The sequence below is a fragment of the Lagopus leucura genome, unplaced genomic scaffold (genome assembly GCF_019238085.1).
Source record: "Lagopus leucura isolate 7727_CA_CO unplaced genomic scaffold, USGS_WTPT01 34063-0_obj-0_obj, whole genome shotgun sequence".
Classification (NCBI taxonomy): Eukaryota; Metazoa; Chordata; class Aves; order Galliformes; family Phasianidae; genus Lagopus; species Lagopus leucura.
In genome coordinates, this window is record NW_024968711.1 from 1 (window position 1) to 16,001 (window position 16,001).

A 16,001-nucleotide genomic window follows, 5' to 3' on the forward strand; every position below is an offset into this window, starting at 1 on the left:
GCACAGGGGGTGCCACAGAGAAACTGGAAAGTGACCAAATCTCTGCTCAGACAGAAACTGCTGTGTGAGGTAGAAAGCTGAGGGTGATACCTGCTGCCAATGAGAAGCACAGTGGAAGGACAGGACGGATGCCACCTGCAGCACAGACATTCACACCAGGGGCACAGTGCAGAATTACGATTCCAAAGCGATTATAAGGTTTTATTTAACAGTGCTGTGTGGGACGATTCAACTGCTTCAAGCTCAAACAAGCTGCAAGTGATTGATTAATCCGTACATCTCAGTGACCTCAAAACCTGATGTCTTCGAAAAAATAAACAGAACAGACCATCTCAAATAGCAGATAATCAATCTACAGAACTTAATCCAGCAGGCAGTCCTGTGGCCAAATTCTGTGCTGGCAGCAGAGTCTTTTTATGACCATTAGGAATATTCCCAGTTACAGAGCTACCACAACTTGGGCACAAAATACACAGACCCACCTGGGAGAACAGAAAATAAAGAAGCAACTTACCCTCCCCTCATCCAACTCCATTCTCACTTTAGAAGTGAAACTACAAGTTTAAATGCCAGGAAAAAACGAGGGAAAAAAATCACCTGGTATTTTCCAGGCAAACCATCAAGATCATAGAATCACATAATGTCCCAAGTTGTAAGGCATCCACAAGGACCATCAACCAACCAACCTGATGCTCCAGGAAGGACAACCCAAATGCAGATGGTCTTTAAGCTGCAGCAGCTCGCGACCAGGCCCACAGCCCTGGGGAGCCTGGCCACAACCACTGGTATCAGATGCAGCAAGCACAGGGAGCAGGCAGGTAGGTACAGCAAGCAGCAAGCAAAGACCAATCTCTGAGAGGGGGCCTGCTTACAGAAATAAACCTGGGGCCTGCCTACAGAAAGCTCACACCTTTCACTCCAGTAAAGCTCCACCATTTTGACAGCCAAAACACAAACTGCCATTTCACTTCTCATGGCTCTTCCCTGAACTCCCACACAAACAGTTACTTCACGTCCCCTATCGCACTACAACTGCTCATAATCAATAATCAAGATTATATCTTTCACGACATAAGCAGCTCACTTCTGCTTGGTGTCAATTACTTCCATTCCCATTGCGTCCCTTCATGTGAGAAAAATCACAGCCGGCTTTCTGACAGCCTCCTGCATGATTCCCCCAAAAGCACCCTGTATTTATTCTGAAGAGTGAAAGAAAGGAAGGTTCATGGAAACAGGCACACAAGGCTTGCAAGAGCTGCAGTGCTCCAGATCAGAGACAGGACCATCACAGTGCCAAAATACAGTTTATCACTAAAGGAAACATTTCAGAGCATATTCACAACTTCTGCATAAGCTGTTATGATTCAGCATATCCAGCTTTCTTATTGTTCAGTTGGAGAAGGCAGATGCTCTCACACATCAATCAGCAAGCACCTGCATGAGCCAGCCCTCTGCTTTTCACGACAGACATCGCTACTGCTGGCTCTGACACCTTACCAGGAGATGCTTCAGTTCATTAACGTGGACTTCATTCCTTCCATCAGCAGCTACTCCTGAACTGACCTTCATTCATGCAGTGACACCACCAACTTCCAACATGAGCTAGCCTGCAAAACACAGAAAAGAGAGCAGGATGACAACCAACACAGAGATAACACGTTTTAATATTCACGAACAAAAAAAGTAACGGCAGTACAGAAGGGCAGCTGCAGCAACACAGCAGTACATAAAGAAATGAAAACCTGGTCCAGCCCCAAGGCCCCACCTCCAGATGCCTCATTCAGCAGAGATCCATTATCTCAGCAACCACCCACTACCCAACCCGCCAGCGTTCCTGTGACCTGCCATCAGCTGACGAGACAGAAGTAAGATCACCATGATTTTCCAAGCCACGAGATGGGCCAGGACCCCACAAGAGGATTCACAATACTTTAGATGGTTCCTCATGAAGGCAGAGTGGAGAAGGACCATCGCCTCCCTTGCCCTGCTGCCCACCGCTCTTTTGTTGCAGTCCAGAATACTGTTGGCTTTCTGGGCTACCAGCACACACTGCTGACACAGGTAAAGCTTTTTGTCTCCCAGGGAAGCCCAAGAGCTTCTTGGCAGGGCTGCTGTCCAGGAGTTCTCCCACCATTTGGTAGTTGTGCTCTGGAATCCTGCCTTCAGGCATAAAAGCCAGGGAAGCGTTGCTGGTGAAGACAGTGGCACAGAAACCATGAGGTACATCAGCCCTCTCTGCTCCTGTGCTTATTAACACAACAGTAGGTCCGCACCGTCCCTGTCTACTCTTTCACTTGTAAGGAAACTCTATCAGCTGGAGCCTTCACACTCCTCTGCAAGTATCAGGTCCATGTCAGGTGAAAGCAGCCAAAGCTGACCCTGACTATCACAGCCCTGACCAGCTCCCTGTCGGCCAGTGTGAGACCCAGCTGAGCATCACCTGTGTTTCCCCCAGCAGCTGTGTGAAGAAGTTGGCTGAAATCAGTGGCCTGTTGTTCTGCTCAGCCAGAGAATGCCAGGGCAATTGCAGCTCCCATGGGCAGCTGCTCATTGATCTGCAGACAGCTTAGATTGCTGACAAAAGGCTTCTGCCTGCTCTCCTTGATCAAGCAGTTGGTAAGCAGCCTGATGAAGACCACGCAACAGTTAATGATGTTATTCTATAATAGCTCAAGTGACCAAAATGAGAGAATCTTTTCCATGGTGTACTGCACGTGAGTCATAGGCTCATTCACTTCTGGACACTTAAGGACACAGTTTGCAAAGGAATCCCTCGTTTTATCTCCATCTATCACTAGCTGTATCCAATGAAGTCCTGCAAGAAGACACAAAAGCTGGGACAGGCTTGCTGATAACAGCTGAGGACACACTGGAATGCCCATGACACAACAGCCACTGCAGTCAAGGAAGATCTAGAAAACACAGGTGTTGAAGCAGAAGGGAAAGAAATAAGCTTAGTCATGCTCCTGTGGCACACGACTCCATTTGTTTGGCTAAATTCCTTTATAGGCTGCCCTCATTATGCACAGCAGGGACAGCTTCAGCTGTCCCAGATGTGGGTATCTATTGTCAGTGCAGGTGTTGTTGGACAAAGGAATGTCTGTTGTCAGCAACTGCGAGACCCCCCCACGGGATGTGACGCGATAGGCCCTCTCCCTGCTCTATGATTGATGTGTAGCACGTGCCCTTAGGGGCGTAGACGAAGCACGTAGGTTATATAAGCTAGAGTTCACGTGTAATAAACGCCATTTGCTGTTCATCATATTGGTGTCTGCGTGCAGTCATTTGGTCCTGGCCTGGTTTTAGGTCAGTACCGTAGGAGGCAATGCAACAAATGTCCTTCCAGGCTCTGGGAGTAACAGCCTACATTTCACCAGATATTTGCATCTGAACAGCTCCTTCCTATCCTTAGTCTCCACATGTGAGCATTAGTGAGCTACCTCACAGGGAGATGTGTATGTTGTGGACATCTGACCTGAGGCAAGAGGAACTGAGGGGAGTATTGGGAGGGGGGGAGAGGATCAGAATGGGGGAATAAGGAGGAGAGGGATGAGGTGAGGGTGGGGAAGGGACCCTGGGGGTAAAAATGGAGAACTGGGGGGGAGGGGTGAGGGTGTGCCGAAAAGGAATGGGGGAAAACTGGAGTTGGGGAGGCTCGGGGTAGAGTGTGACCCTGGGGGTCAGAAAGAGGGACTGGGGGAGTTTATGGCCGAACCGTGGAGGGGAACGAGGCAGCGATGTATCCTGGATTGAGGGAGAACACACAGCGCACCTCCCCATACCGAGCAGAGGCCCTGAACACCACAGAAGCCCCACGGGGCCAACGCAGAGCGGCCCCCGCCCCTGTGCCCCCCCCCCGAACACCGACTTGTAGAAGCTGAAGCTGAGGCGGCGCTCGGAGCCCGGAGCTGCCATGCAGCGTTGGAGCAGCGCGCTGCCCCGCACCACTTCCGCACGGCCGCCTCCTTCTTTGCGGCGCAGGGTGATGACATCACACGACTCCGCGCATCTCGCCCCAGTCGACCCCACAGCTCCTCCCTCGCCCGGCCCCAACGCGCCGCTCCAGTAAGCGCCCTCAGCGCGGGCAGAAAGTCATCAACCTTTTATTCTCATTATTACTACTGAAAATCTCTGTTGTCTTTTACGAATTGCTGTGAATTTTCACTCGGCACACGCAGGTGCGTTCTGCGTTTCCTCAGTTGCTCCTCGCCTCCAATCTGACCCGGCCGAGGGCTTTCCGGGGCTCCTCCTGCTGATACAAAGAGGAGAGGCTTCTTACGCGCGTGGAAGCGCCGCGGCACATCTGCACGGCTCCCTTTGCCAGCCGCAGAACCCTGGCTTGCTCTGCTCCGCTCCCTGGGACGCCAGAACGGCGCTGCTGATGGGGGAAGGTAGCTGCACTCCTCCCTCCCGCCAGCAGTCGTGCCTCCACACCCGCAGCAGGACGGTTTCCCTCCCGTCCAGCGCTCTGTTTTTCTCCAAACTCCAAACGTCAATGGAAGTTTCCCATTGTTCTTTGCTATGAGTATTTAATTGTAATAGAGGGTTTGTGCATCTTGTTATTTTTCTTGCTTTCTGGAAACAAGAAAAGAAAAGAAATGATCTCTTGGCACTCAGCAGTGACCGCTAGCTTTGCCTTTGCTAACTACCATTTCAGCTTGTCTTGAATAAACCTGATGAGAGCAGTGGAATAATTAAACCTCCCAGAAAATTAACTGTTGTGGCAGTTTGTCTTTACATCATGCTATATAGATTGCAGTTCATTGTTTTAATGAAAAAAAAATTACTTTAAGTTCATCTGTGCCTTGGAATACTGAATGTAATTAAATGAATAAAAGTACACTATAAGATTTCATCTGGGTACACAGGAAGCATTCACTGAGCACCTTCCATCTCTTCTTTCACCTTTCATCTCAACAAATATACATGAGAAAAAGTGGGTAACAACCACAAGCACGCATGGATGAGTCAGAGCACCACATCTTTAACGAGGAGAGGATAGCCCTACCATTTAGTTTCAGTCCCACTGGATATGACAGCATCACTGCAGTGGGATCACAGACAGATTGACGTCTGTGACTGCAGTGTTTGGAGACCCCTGTGCAGGGAGATGAAGTCAGCCTAAAGTGTTCTTTCTATATGTGTACTGGTTTTGCCTCAGTTGTCGTTATTTTCCCTTCAGAAAACTCTGCTGAAGCAGTGAACTGAAGGCAGGAGTTGTCTGGGCCATGATGCCTTTGGAGGGCAGGCTTGACTTCCCTATTGGTCATTTAACTACTTCCCTCCACTGCTCTGCTGCTGTGATCAGATCACAGTGAGAGTGTCTTAGCCTGCCCTTCCTCACTTGCTTTCTGGTTCTGAGTGCCTTGGAATTGTCCTTTCTAAACATGCCTGACACTCACCTCCTTTTGCTAGCTATGGTCTGTTTCACCTTTCTTTCAGTATATTCCCTCCCTCTTGTCTTGTGAGCACTGAAAGAACATCACAGAATCACAGAATTGTAGGGGTTGGAAGGGACCTCCAGAGATCATCGAGTCCAACCCCCCTGCCAAAGCAGGTTCCCTACAGCAGGTCGCACAGGTTGGCATCCAGGCAGGTCTTGAACATCTCCAGAGAAGGAGACTCCATGACCTCCCTGGGCAGCCTGTTCCAGTGCTCCATCACCTCACCTAAAGAAGTTCTTGCACACATTTGTGCAGAACTTCCTCTGCTGCAGCTTGTGTCCGTTTCCCCTTGTCCTGTCTCCACTCACCACTGAAAAGAGCCTGGTCTTACCATTCTGCCCCCCACACCTTAGATATTTATAGACCTGGATCAGGTCCCCTCTCAGTCTTCTTTTCTCAAGGCTGAACAGACCCAGTTCACTCAGCCTTTCCTCATAGGAGAGATGCTCCAGGCCCCTCACCATCTTTGTGGCCCTCCGCTGGACTCTTTCCAAGAGATCCCTGTCTTTTTTGTACTGGAAGTGTAAATGTTAGTGCTGCATGGAAATGGAATTAGGAATGGTACATGGAAGCGGAACTGAGGGTACGAATAGTGGAATTGTGAAAAACAAAACAAGGAAGACCTAAATCAGCACAAAGTTTAAAGAAGAGCACTGGGTTAAAATATTCAAGTCTGTGATCTGCTCCAGCCAAAGCAGATCAGCGCCGGCAAGAGAATGCATCCCCCCTCTCCGCCCCCCCTCCCCCAAAAGCAAAATGCGATGTTCTTACTGCAGTAAGTGATGAGGCTGTAACCAGAAGGGAAACCACTGGCAAAAGTGAGGGGGTTTGCTTTGTTAGACGTTTACAATCTCATATAGGAAAGCAGGTAGGCGTACACAGATTGTTGTACATGCCAAATTCATCCAAACTTTGACTAGGGCATGAGTTACTAGAAGAACTGTAAACTGAAATAAAGTTTAAAGGAAAATTGGAATTTGAGGTAAAAAAGAACAGTTACTAAAGGTGCTTAGTTGAGCATTGTGGGAATTAAATGTTGTTTCTGCATTAGAATTGGATAATTTTATTTATTTATTTATTTCATGATCTCCACTATCATAGTTCTTTTTGGGAGTCCTTCTACTTCACCTGGGGAAGATCTCTGATAGTTTACATCACTGATCCTCTAGACGAACCTTCCCAGGCACGCACACTCTGTATAGAGGTGTATATATGTATATTTTGTCACACACACTGCAAGAACATCCTGCACGAGAGCAAACCAGAGAACAGCCATGGCCTGCCCGAGGAAGCGCCTGAAGAGACATCGGCAGGCCTGACATCACACAGATTGCTGTACATTCATCCAAACCTTCACTAGGGCATGATTTACTAAACAACAACGCCACGGCCCAGATACAAAGGGCTGGGCTCTCAGCTGCAGAGGGCAGCGGTGACCTTCCCACTGAAACGTGGCAGCTCTCCTAGTAAAGGAATACTCATGGCTGGACTGTGCTGCCCTTCGAGGCTCAAACAGGCTCAGAAGATCCTGAGAGGATCTGAAGTAAAATTGCACCCAAGTGACTCTTAATTTCAAGGACTCACGACTTCCCTGCGCGTGCGCAACAGACCTAAATGAAGCACGTACCAATTACCGAATTGGAAGAGTTTAGAATAGAAGCTCCGTCCAGCCGCGGTACAAACACGCCGTTTCCGCCCGGCAGCGTTCCCACACCCAACATGGCTCCTCGACGACTTCACCCGCTCCTCAGCGCCCCCCCGCCGCTCTGAACTTGCCGTGCCCTTTCTCAAAATGGCGGCTGCCAGCTTCACCCCGCGGCCACCTTGCCCGGATGACGGCCCGGTCGCGCGGTCACGTGGCGGAAGGCGAGTGCGGAGCGGTGCCGGGCGGCGCGCTGGGTTTCTCCTCCTGGCCGTGCCGTGCGATCGGCTCCCGTGCGGTCCGGGGCCTCCCGGGGACGGCGCGGCTTACGTACGGGACGGTGCCGGAGGGCCGGGATCGGCGGCAGCGGGGTGAGCGGGGCCGGTGGGCGCGGGCGGGCGGGCGGGGAGGGAGAGCTGTGGGGGAAGGAGGTGGGGGGAGCGAGAGCCGGGGGAGGGGAGAGCGAGCGTCCTCCGAGCGGCGTTCTGTTCCGCAGTTCTTGTCCTCAGCCTGATTTCTCTTTCCTTTCCCTGGCCGAATTTCGGCGCCCCGTTACGCGTCCTCCGGGGGGGGGGGGTTGGAGCTGCCGGGCAGCTGGGGGCTGTGCGGGTTCTCGTGGCGGTGATGCTGCAGCAACGCGTCCTCCGCGCTCCCTTCGCTGAGCTGTGCCGCGTGTGCTCTGTGGCTGTGCTGAGGCTGCACGAAAGACATCGCGGTTGGTGTCTGCAGACTCGTGAAGGAAATTTACACTCGCGTTCCGAAGACGGCGCTCTCTTCCGCCCCTCCCTTTTGATGTAGAAATGCGTCTATGATCGCTGTGAGCAATGTCTTGAGAAGGAACCGAGGAGCTGAGGATTTCAATTCGCGCTGCTTTTTTTCCCCCCCCGTACTCTCTTCCCCCCCATGCGCCACCATGCGGCCATTATCTGCTAATTGTGCTTTTAATGGTGATTATTTTTCTCATGATCCTAACGCTGTGAATTTCTCAGTGGTTGCTGAGACGAAGGTAGTCATAAATACAGGTTTTAGCATTATTGTATCTAGGAATAGAAAATGCCCAACAGCTAATCACATTCTGCTGCGAAAACACAAAGCATAGTCCCTTTTTAAAAAAGCAAGAGACAGAGCGCTTCCCCCCCCCAGAAAAGGAAAAGTCCCCAGATGTTTATGCTGAGTTAACATGCTGAGAATGAAGAATGGCAGCCTTGCTTCTTCCCTTCACTACTTGTTTTGGTTTGAAGTACAGAGGAAAGGATGTGTGAGCCATGCTGGAGCGCTGTGCCTGCCTGCATAGTGTGGCAGTGAGCAATGCAGAGAATTTTATAACATCTTTATAATGTCTGTTTCCTTTCTAGATGGCACTTAGTTCTCTGAGATGTGCTATGGAAATGATGAGAGCGACTTCTGAGGCTGTAAGCGGTGGCTGATGAGAGAAGCTAAAGAGAAGATCCTCAAAATTGGACTGGCTGGTAAATCCAAGCCTTGTGGTTTATATGCTCTTTGTTCTAACGAACATGTCTGACCCTTAATTACTCTGAGGGACCGATGTTTTCATGTGGCACCAGACAAGACAGGGAAGCTCTAGGACTTGGTATGCTTGCATTGATGCTTCTCTCAGCCTGTTTTTGCTTTTCTGCAGTAGCATAACATCCTAGGCAGTGGCTTCCCAATAATCCTCTCGAGTCAAATGACCTTAATGCTTAGACCTGATCACAGTCATGAATATAAATGATTTATCATGAGGCTGCATTTCTGAATTTTCACTGTGTGTGTGGGAAGGTACGTGCAATGTCCATCTCTTCTGGAGTGTTTCCCTTCCTGCTGCTGACTGTTTCAGTCAGCGTCAGTCTTGCACTCTGGTAAGGCCTGATGCTTGAGAAATGGACCTTGGAGGGGGCGGGTGGGAGCTGTGCATCCAACACGAGTTTTTGCCTTGCTGTGCTTTTACAGTAGGATATAAGTTCTGCATGTGAAGTATTTAAGTAACGTCTTGTTTTCGTGCTGTTACTGACATTCTGCATGGCCTCGTCTTGAAGTGAAATCAAGGAGAAAAGCATTGCCTGCCAAGCTGCAGAGATGATGTTAATAGCATATAACTGTGACGAGGCCAAGCGTTGTAGAGAGCTCTCGCAGCACGGCTGCTCTTTCAGTGAGGCTGCAGGCTGCGGGCCAGAGGATGAGAGAAATAAGCACCTGCCTTGAATTTTCATACAGATTATTTCCCTGAAGGGCTGATGAAAAAGTTCAGTAACGATGGTTGAAATATTTATGTATGTGCATGCGCTACTACTTTGTATATCAACAGATACTGACCTTTGTTTACTTTTTGCTTTATAGATATGGAATGAAGGGGCATTTCATAGCAAATGGATGAAGGTATGTCTGTTTTCCTTCTTAAAAGTGAAATGTGCTTCTGAAGTTCTGAAGTTGTTAGCACGTGTGCTTTGCTTGTCTGATTTTTCTCTAGAGAAGAGACCTTCATCCTGGGACTGCTTCGCTCCCTGACCTCTCATGGTAGCTGCAGGCATGAAGCACTAACAGGAACACGGGATCCTTAGACTTTTTTTTTTATCTGAAGCTTTTATTTTGAACTTCATAAGTCAGTGTATGCTAAGGAGGGTATTTTAAAGGAAGCTGCAGTTGAACTGTACGAATTCATCTTCTTACTGGCTGGAAAACAGTTAATTTTGTAAGTCAGAGATCAGAATTCCTTCTGGATTCTCAAGTGAAGTTCCAGTGGATACGATGCCCTTTAATTATTGATGTACAGCTCCAGGCATTCATTACATGGTCTGATTTACTTTTTCCATAAAGTAAGAGCTCTGTGTTTTAACTGTGCAAAAGTCAATACCTCACTTAGAACATGAATTGGAAAGAGACAGTATTTCACATCGGGTAACACTGTGCTGTCACTGTTTCCTTCCCTGCACACCCCTGTTTGGAAGCTCACTTCTCGAGTTCTGTTATGCTGAAGTGGAATCTTGATATAAGTTCTGCTATATTCATTATTCCTGTCCTTGCTGCTGTTTTGAGGCTAAGAAGGAAATGCATTTCTTCTCAAAAGAAAGCAAGGGTTAAGCTGAGCGTGAAGAAAACCGCTAATTCTTTTTTTCCTCTCCACTTATAACTTTGCGGAAATTGTGTCCCTTCTGCTTAAAATCAGTCAGTCAGCAGCTATTAGAAAAGTTCTTTTAGTTTTTGTATGCTGTACAAGGTCAGTTGTGTCATTTGTCCGTGGCAGCATCTGCAGCTATTTCATTCAGTGATCAGTTTTAGCAGAATAATACAGAAAGTGATGTACAGCAGTTAAATGTGACGTGACGTTAGGAGGGAAAAACCCTCTGTAACTTCACGAGGCTGGCACAGAGAACATTCTGCCTGCTCCTGGAAAGTGGGAGTGCTCTGCTCTGAAACACTTTATCCTCATTTATGTGTAAGGTGTGTGATGCACTTGTAGTCTATTAAACTGATCTATGGTCAGAGTGTATAGCAGGACAGGTAAGCAGGAATTTTATAAAGAAACTTCCTTAGGCATTGAGCTTTGATCACCTGCAAGAGGCTTTCTGAGAAATAGCAATTATAATGCTGGTGTTGCATAACTAATTTTTCTATGGTTGTTTTATTCCTGATTTGCCTACAATAGGCAGGACTTGGACCTCAGTGAGTTTATAGTGCATTAGGAAACGTGCATTACATACTTTAATTACATAGACACGTTTTACATACGGACTTGTATTACTCACTCTCACCACTCTGTTTTCAGAGAAACTGGTGCGATCCAGAAGCTCACTGAGGCTCTGATTACCTTTTTGTTACACTAATGTCTGGATTCTCAGTTCCCATTTAATTGTGATGGCAGTGCAGTGTTTGGGAAGCATGCAGCCAGTTGACTTGTTCTTCTCGTGCTGGGTTTTGTCACACAGTGGCCGTGTTTTGCAGAGGTAGACTACATCTGATTACTGACTTGTGGATAGAAGTGTGTACGATGTGCTCATTACCTTTGTATTATCAGCAGTCTTCATTAGAGATTGCTCTGTAATGCAAGCTTCTCTGTTCTACTGGTATTCCAAAGCAAGTGTGCTTTTCACTTTCAGTTTGGAGGAGAGGAATTACTGCAGCTGTTTGTACTTCTAGGCCTTGAGTTTTCTTTTTGTGATAAGTGCTCTTCTTAATATCTTGGGTAGGACTCTGTGTCCTGGGACAAAACCAGCGCCAAACGTCTGAGTAATTCAGCAGAACCGCAGGCTGTGGAGCTTGCAGTGCCTTCAGCGATGGAGCAGTGCAGGATGCTGGGCTCGGATCCTAAAGCAAACCCACGTGAACAGAAACATGAGCTCGTAAGTGTTGTGCACTGCTGACAGCTTTTAAAGCTGCATGTGTAAGGACTGCCTAAGGTACTGCACAGCACATCATCTGCTGCATCAGGACGAGAGAAACTGCAGCTCTCTCCTCTGTCAGTCTGAACTCAGGAATGCTGAGGTGTCAGCGTTCTTAACTGCTGTGAGGAAAATGTTGTGCAAGTTGTAGGGCATTTTTGAGTTACTTTTTCACCTTGGCCTACGCAGCTGAGTTCAGGTATGGTTCAGATTCTGAAGATCTATTCAAAAAGGGGATGTTCTTAAGAATTAGCATGAAAAACACAGGAGGAAAAGAACATAATGAAGTTAATCTAGCTGTATGTTTCTTAGGGTCTCTCTCAGGTAGTGCGTCTGCAGTTACAAAGAATGGGTGTGAGGGTTTCGTTATCTGGGGTATCTCTACAACTTTCTGAGGCTCCAGTCTAAAAAACAGACTAGCAAACAGACTTTTACTTTTTCTCCCAGCTGCTTTGGTTAGGAGGTGCAGCTGGAGGCTGTAACCCTCAGTTGCTCGTTTCATTCGATGTGCAGCTTTTTGTGGTGATGCAGGCAGAGAATGTATTGTTTTTTCTTTATTAAGTTCTCAACACTGGGAATTGGCTCAGGAAGTGCATGTGGTGTCTTTTCCTTTCCTGTGGGTTTGTTCTGTCTGTTCTGTGGGGGGGAGGATGGTGGGCTGAGGGGAAGGAGGGAGGTTGCTTGTTGGATTGTTTTCCCTTGTTTTATCTGGGAACATTCTCTTTGCGTTGCAGGGTATTTTTATTTTTAGCCAGAAAGCTGTTTGTTTCCCCACTGTGTGGTGGAGAAAATGAGGTGTAGATGGTTGTGCTAACTTGGTGTAGTGCTATGCATGTGAACAACAAAGGCAGCAAACCGGTTCTCCCAGAATGGCTGTGTGTAACTCAGCAGCTGATTGCTGTGAAGGATTCCCCTGTGCTCAGTGTGTGCATTGCCAGCACAAGAGCCTCAGGGTGGGCGCTGCGCCTGTTTGGGTAACAGGCAGGAAGTTTGCATCCCTGTATTGTCAGAGAGCTTTACTGAGTCTTTTTTTCTCCAGCTGTGCTATTTTTTTGTAAAGCATGAAAGCAGTCCTGTGGAAAGTGTGGTGAATAACTTAAAGAAAAAGAAGGCTTAATTCAATAGGAAGCAGAAAGATCTAAGAGCAAGCAAAGTTGACTGCTAGGCACGTGCAGAAATAAGCTACTGCCTGCTACAGTTATTGCTGTTTGAGTACTTTGATCTGAAGTAACTGCCGAGGTTAGTGTGCTTTCCATGTTCTTTTTTGCTGGTTTTATTTTGTCCTTAAGTAGACACTTGATACCTTTCAGTTTGAGAAAATAGCATGAAGTACCTCCGTATTCTTATCCCACCGGAGATTGGTGTCTAAGCCAGCATTTCTTTGTGGATGGGAAAAGGGAAGTACTTTGCCACGCTGGCTTCTGAAAATGTGGCTTGGCAATTACTGTGCAGTTCTTAGTAGTCTTGCACTGTCTGTGCTGTAGTCCTGCAGAGAGGTGGCTTATACAGTGCCATTAAGATGAAGGCAAATGCCTTGATTTTCATTCTTCTGCTTGTCTCTGCATATGTAACAGCATTCAAGAAAATGGCTGTCATGTCGTCTGAACAGCTCAGAGCACCTGGGCAGCTCTTCCCGTTTCCATGTTACTTCAGACTGTCCTGAGGTCACGTTCCTACTTTCCTCTTTTCTGCTCACTCACACTAAAAAACCTCAGCAAACAGCTCTACAGCTCCTGTAGTCAATTATTCCTTAGGGAGAAGCCCTTCTGTGCTTTCTCTTGCTGGTCTCTTTACTCTGTCTGCCACAGAACTGATGTTTTAAGATGTGCTTTAGTATAGTTCTGTAATCTTCTATGGGTAGAATTTGTTTTGGAAATATGGTTACTTTACGTTGGAAATAATTTTTGTATGTGACATTAATTTGCTCGGACTAGAAATCACAGATATTTTTACTAAGATGCAATTATTTTCTTCTGATCTCTGTTCCATTTCATCTCAGCACACGCAGCGTAGTTTATTCAGCCAGGCTGGTTGTACTTGTGAGTGGACGGATGCTTAAAGGAGGTGGAAGCTCTGCAGCTCTGACAGATGGCCCAGGAAACCTTACTGTCATCAAAGCTGTGGTAATGTACATCAACAGAAGGGGAATAGACAAAGGAAATGTGCTGTTACAAAGAGCCAGCTTTGGTTTATGCCGTATCTGTGAGTATCCTGTACAGTGCTTTTGTAGCTGTGTTACCGAGACCAGAAGTCTTTTTTTCTACCTAAACTCATAAATGAACTTGAATTTGCTTACATGCTGGAGGAGGAATTTGTGGGTTTTTTCTAACAGCAGTATTAAAAATACACAGAGTTTGTATAATAGCAATCATCACTGAGATAGTGGGATAAATAGTTGTGGGTTGATCCTGTGTTGCTTCTACATGTACAGGATGTTTTTCAAATGAAGATTGGCATCTGATAGATTCCAGCAATGTCTCTTCTTTCTGTTCCTTTCTTTATTCAGACACTTAATCGCTCTCAATCTGTCAGGCTTCCCCTGCCTCATTTCTGATCTTCGCCTCAGCGAGCAGCTTTCTACCTCAGAGTCTTTTGTAAGTATGCCTTGAATGCATTTGGTTGCTCTTGTAAATTGAGTTGCACTGCTTCTTGTGCATGCACGCAAATTACGACCAGATACCGAGAATTCAGAACTGCTCGCCTCCAGTGCTGGAGGTTCTGTGCCTGACAAAGTCTCAAACATCCTGCTTTTCTTCTTACCATACGACACAGTGGTACAATGAATTTGTAAGGTTGGTACCTCCCAGTCTATTTGGTTTATCCTTGGGGTTTATTCCAAGGCTGCGTGCTCTGACATGCTGCTATGGTTTGAGTGTCGGAAGTGGTCGTGACCTTTCTGCTGGCATCAGTTCCTTCCCAGGGAATAACTGCAGCTGACTGCAGTGTTGGTTTTGTTGTTCCATCCCCACAACAGATATTCTGAGAGTCTGTTTTTTTCTGTTCCTATTATTAGTATTACTGCATTATTAGGATGGTGGCTCATTGAGGTACGTAGATTGCTCTGAAAGGAATGCCTCCTATTTATTTCCACAGAAATGACAAGAGATACATAAAGTGAATTCTCAGCTCTCTCAACAAAACTCTGTTTTTTCAACATGGTCACCACCATTAACTATCCTTTTCTTTTTTTTTTTTTTTTTTTTCTTTTCCTTTCCCTCCAGTGTTGAGCCTACGTGCTGTGCTTGTTTAAAAAGAAATAATAATTAAAATAAATCCGTTTGGCTGTCTGGGTGGCTCGCCTTGCATTGCTGTTGCCACTGCTGAAGCCTCACTGTGCTCACATCCACGTGTTGGGCTTCATAAATATTCTGCAGGCATTGATGGATGTCAGTGGGTGCGATTTTTTCAGTGTGGAGGAGTTCAGGGACACCCTGTGCTCCATGAGCACTTCCATGTCAGGTGCTGTGCTGTCATTCTGGCCCTCTGCTGCCGTCTGCCGCATGGCTGCAAAATGTAACTGAATGCTGGCAGGAAGGTTCAACCTCTGCTGTCATCCCACCAGCGTCCACCTGTGATGTTGTGGGCCAGCTTTATAAAACAGGAGGCATTACTTTTGGATCAGCCTGTGTGCAATTATGAAAAACTAAGGTTTATAACGGCTGGCTGAGTAAATTGGTGGCTGCTAAAGAGATCCACAACTCTAAAATAACAGTAGTTAGACACTGATAGTTTTTAAGGTCAGTTTAGATTATGTGGCTGTGTTGGGTTATTTTTTATTTAATGTTGTGTTTCATTGCAGTATTTCCTGAAAACTCCTCAGGTGTGGCACTCTGAATCTGCACGCTGTGGTATTCTTGAGCAACTCCATCCTGTAGAGGTAAGTGGATTAGTTCTCATACTCAATTGTAAAACTGCTGTTAAGAATCGGTATTGCAAGAAAGAAGTCTTCTTTTGTTTTATAGTATGGAATTATAAAGTCAGAAGTAGAATCCTGTATGTGGAAGTAATGTAAGGTAAGTTGTACTCGTCTCTTCTGAGAGGAACTTTGGGGTCTTTGGAGTGCGTTCATAAAGTGCTGATTAGTCTGGTGATGCAGATTGTTTTGGAGGTCTCAAACACTGTAGCCTTTTAGCGTGACAAAGCAGCTCCATCTTCGGGCCCACCTTACTGCCTTTTCATCCTGTGCACTGAATTGCAATGGCATGTCAGTATCGGATCCCTCAGCACTGTGCTGAGCCTCACCTTACTCATACTCACCCATTGGACATTACTCAGCTTTAGCAATCGTGTTTCTGCTACAGAAGGGCTTGCCGGATATCTGTAGTATTGATCCGGCCCGAAGGTGACAACCTTCCAACCTGCTGGTCTCTGCCCATGTTCTCTGTCACAACATCGGATGTGCGTGCTCGCTGGATGCACTGATAAGAGATGTTTTTGAGAAGAGAACCTTGTGCTTCCCAGAGCAGTAAGACTGTGAGGATTTGGGAGGCTCTTCACAAACCTGGTTAGAGTGTGCTTTCCCAGACGGCGTGCTGTTAA

At 47.0% G+C, this 16,001-nt stretch overlaps 2 long non-coding RNA genes across 7 annotated transcripts in view; one reads left to right on the forward strand and one right to left on the reverse strand.

The window, feature by feature from the left end:
* Positions 1-4,087: 4,087 nt before the first annotated feature.
* LOC122193802 lies at positions 4,088-7,326 on the reverse strand. Its single transcript, XR_006182984.1, has 2 exons — positions 7,072-7,326; positions 4,088-4,575 (listed from the first exon to the last, which is right to left on the reverse strand). It is a non-coding gene; the product is annotated as an uncharacterized LOC122193802 (long non-coding RNA).
* LOC122193800 overlaps positions 7,325-16,001 on the forward strand; it is an 11,199-nt gene continuing 2,522 nt past the window's right edge. For 4 of the 6 annotated variants that reach the window (XR_006182978.1, XR_006182981.1, XR_006182983.1 and 1 more), the window contains exons 1-7: positions 7,325-7,457; positions 8,442-8,555; positions 9,424-9,462; positions 11,271-11,423; positions 13,462-14,056; positions 15,262-15,339; positions 15,425-15,475. This is a non-coding gene — a long non-coding RNA (uncharacterized LOC122193800). The remainder of the gene's footprint in view (positions 7,458-8,441; positions 8,556-9,423; positions 9,463-11,270; positions 11,424-13,461; positions 14,057-15,261; positions 15,340-15,424; positions 15,476-16,001) is intronic. The other 2 variants (XR_006182980.1, XR_006182979.1) reach the window with 2 other exon arrangements.